At 35.3% G+C, this 3,982-nt stretch overlaps 1 pseudogene; it reads right to left on the bottom strand.

The window, feature by feature from the left end:
* Positions 1 to 3,013: 3,013 nt before the first annotated feature.
* LOC130037112 (uncharacterized) lies at positions 3,014 to 3,107 on the bottom strand (annotated as a pseudogene).
* Between the last annotated feature and the right edge of the window lie 875 nt (positions 3,108 to 3,982).

Genomic DNA, 3,982 nt, shown 5'->3' with positions numbered 1-3,982 from the left:
GAATAAAATTCACAGGAACTATTTAGTATTCTTAATGATACAGGAGTCAGAATTTTGAGGTTAATTGTATGGGTATTGCATAAATAATTTTTCCACATTATGTGGGCTGTCTTTCGATCATGGTCACCATTTTTTCTGAGTTGCAGAAACTTCTTAGTTTAATCTAGTCTCATTTGTTTATCTTCACTTCCTCTTCCTTGGTCAGTGGTGTTTCATTCTAGAAGTTTCCCTTAGCTTTAATGTCATGAAGGGATCTTCCCACATTTTTCTCCATATATCTTAAGAATTCAGGTATGATAGTGAGGTCTTTAATACATTTGATCTGACTTTGTGCCTGGCACTATAAAGAGGTCTGAGTTCATTTTTTTTGCATATTGCTGTCCAGTTTTCCCAGCACCAGTTGCTGAAGAGACTTCCTAGCTCACCTTCATATTTCTTGAGCCTTTAAGAAAGATTAGGTAATAATAATCTGAGGGCCAGCGTCAGGATATTTGACTATATTCCATTGATCTGAGACCTGTCTTTATCTGAATATCATGGTATTTTGATTACTAAAACTTTGTACTAGGGTTTGAAATTGGGGAAGGTGTTCCCTTCTTCTTTTTACCAAAGATTGCTTTAGCTCTTCATGGGAGTTTATGGTTTTGTATGAGTTTAAGAGTGATTAATCTATTTCTTTGAAAAATGTTATGGGTATCCTTATAGAAAGTGCATTAAATCTTTATAGAGCTTTGGGGTGGATTGCCATTTTGACAGTGTTAAACCTCTCAATCCATGAGCATGGGATGTGATTCCATTTCCTCATATACTCTCTTATTTCGTGAAGTAGTGTTTTGTAGGTTTTTTTTTTTTGGTATAGTTCCTTAACCTTTTTAGTTGATTCTATTATACTCTATTTTCTGAGGTATTATTGTGAATGGGATTGTTTTTCTCTATCTCTTTTTTCTCTTTCATTATTAATATATGGGAAAGCCATGGAGTACCAGATATTGATTTTGTAATATGCTACTTTACTAAACAAATCTATTGTTCCCAGGAGCTTTTTTGTAGATTCTTTGGGATTTTATAAGTATAGTATCATGTCATCTCCAAATAGTAAAAGCTTGAGTTCTTCCTTTTTTATCTGGATGCCCTTGATATCTTTTTTTTTTTTACCGAAATCATATGGCAAGTACTTTAAGTACTATGGTGAATAGGAGGTGTGAGAGTGGGTAACTTGTTTTGTGCCTGATTGTATTCTGGGATTCTAGTTCATTGATTTCTGCTCCAAGTCTTTGGTTTTTCCCCCTTGAGAATAATGCTTGCCGAAGGTTTGTGGTAATTTGCTTTGACTAGATTGAGGAAAGTACTTTCAAATCCAATTTTGTTGAGAGTTTTTCATCATGAATGGGTGCTGGACCTTATCAAATGCTTTATCTACATCTATTGATATGATCATATGACTTTTATCTTTATTTTATTGAGATGGTGTATTCTGTTGATTGACTAGAGAATGTTAAGCCATCCTTGCATCCCCAAGCTAAACCTATTTGGTCATAGTGTGTGATCTTTTGTTGAGTTTCTGGATTCTCTTTGCTGGTATTTTCTTGAAAATCTTTGTATCTGTATTCATCAAGGAAATAGGTCTGTAATTTTCTTTTTTTGTGGTGTCTCTATCGATTTGAGTATTAGGGTGATCTTTGCCTCATAGAAACTATTTGGGAGTATTTCTGTTTCTTCAATTCCTGGAAAATCTTAAAAATGTTGGAAGCAGTTCCTCTTTAAAGGTTTGAAATTGTTCACTATTGAATCCATCTGGGCCATGGATTCTGTTTGCAGGGATACTTTTGACCATCATTTCAATTTCCTTGTTAGTGATAGGTTCAAGTATTCCAAATCTTCTTGGTTCAGCCTTGGGAGGTAATTGGAATCCAATAATTTATCAATTTATTCAAAATTCTCTCATTTCCTGCTGCAAAGAATCTCAATATAATCTCTGATGATCCTATGTATTTCTGTAGTTTCTATTAGGATAACCCCCTTTGCATTTCTGATTTGATTTATTAGAATTCTTTCTCTTTGTTTTTTTGAGAGGCTTCTCATGGTTTATTGATCTTATTTATTTTCTCAAAGAACGAGCTTTTGCTTTTATTGGTCTTTTGGATTGTATTTTGGGATTGTAGCTCATTGATGTCTGGTACAAGTTTTATTATTTCCTTCCTCCAGCCTATTTTGGACTACTTTTGTTGGTCATTTTACAAAATCTTGACCTCTAATTTATTCATGTAGGCCCTTTCTTTCTTCCTAATGAATTCTGGCAGATCTATAATCTTTCCTCTTAACACTGCTTTTGCTGTGTCCCACAAGTTATGGTAGCTCGTGTCCTCATTCTCATTTGTTTCTGGAAATTTTTTATTTCCTCTTTGATTTCTTCCCTAAGCCAATGGTTGTTCATTACTCCCCTTAAAGAAAATATTTCCTTGCTGAGCTTCAGTCTGTTTGATCTATGGAGACGTGACAAAGAAGTGTTGAAATCTCCTTCTAGTATTGTGTTGCTATCAATGTTTTTCTATAAGTCAATTAGAAGTTGTTTTTAAGTATTTTCCTGGTCTGTCATTAGGATCATATACATTGAGGAGGGTGAGTTCTTTCTGATGTACATATCCCATGATCATTAAGAAATGACCTTCACTGTCTCTGATAATCTTTAGCCTGAATTCCATGTGGTCTGATACTAGTATCGCCACTCCAGCTTTGTGGAGGTGATATTTTCTTGAAAACTTGTTTCCCAGACTTTTACTTTTAGCCCATGGGTGCTTTGATTGTTCAGACATGTTTCTTGCAGGCAGCAGAATGAATGTTGGTTTCAGTTTTCTAATTCATCTTCCCATTCTGTGCCTCTGAATTGGCACATTTAGTCCATTGACATTGAGAGAGATTGTTGTGGTGTGGATTTGTGCTCTCTTTATGTAGAATTTTTGTACTTGTGGGGATTGTCTTAGCTTAAAGTAGACCTGTTCATTCTTCTTGCAACAAAAATATGGAATGCTTTACAAGTTTGCATATCATCTCTGTGCAAGGACCATGCTCATCATTTTATCATTTCAATTTTAGTATATGTGTTAAACTTAGTAGGAGTTAATTTTTCCATATTTTTCTCTTCTTATTACTTTGAGTGTTGTCCTTCCTCACTCCTATGGCAGACAATGATTCCTAATCAAGGAATGTATTTCAAAGCAGCATGAATAAATAGATTTAGAAATTTAATGTCCCAGAAAGAAAAATATGGTTTTTACCATATTATCTTTTACCATACCCTAGGCATCAGTTTTACAAAATAATTCTTTTGGAAGATGGTATATGAGGTTGTTTAATGTCGTTCCCTGAAACCTTAATTAAGACCATTAAACTAGAGCATTTTGCTGTTTTCACCTCAGTCCCGTGTACTTCTCCAGGAAAAGGTGGATGGTGTTGTCTGCACTTTGACCACCTTGAATGTATGTAGGATTTTTTTCCTGAAGGATGAGCTGAGAAGCATATTGATGATTTCATTCCACCTTATTACAAGTTCAACTTGAACGGAAGGTGAGACTCATATGGCTCCTATAAAGGACAGAACAAAGGGTCTCAGTGAAGTTTAATGGCCAACTCACATTAACAACATAGATGACTCATAGTAACCTGTGTGCATCTTTGTGTATAGTGAGTTTCATATCTACTGATAGAGATTCTCAGTCATGACACATGGGCAAAACGGATCTGTAATTAAAATCTAGTTCTCTGAGCAGAGTGAGGTCTCTGACATGATTGAATAAGTTTGTAGTAATTTATTACTAAGCACATAAGTATTTTCAATGATGCGTACTTTTCGATCTAAAATTAATTCCAAATATGTCTAAAACAACAGTCTCCTGACCTCGCACCTGGCTTTCCTCACTGGTGCCCCTTGGAGATGGCGGGGTGAGATTCCCTCACCGCCCTGAGCATAGACCCGGCAGCTGAA

This window comes from Sorex fumeus, unplaced genomic scaffold (assembly GCF_029834395.1).
Source record: "Sorex fumeus unplaced genomic scaffold, SorFum_2.1 ptg000070l, whole genome shotgun sequence".
NCBI lineage: Eukaryota > Metazoa > Chordata > Mammalia > Eulipotyphla > Soricidae > Sorex > Sorex fumeus.
Note: the sequence above shows the minus strand (reverse complement) of the source record. Positions and strands in the feature narration are given on the sequence as shown.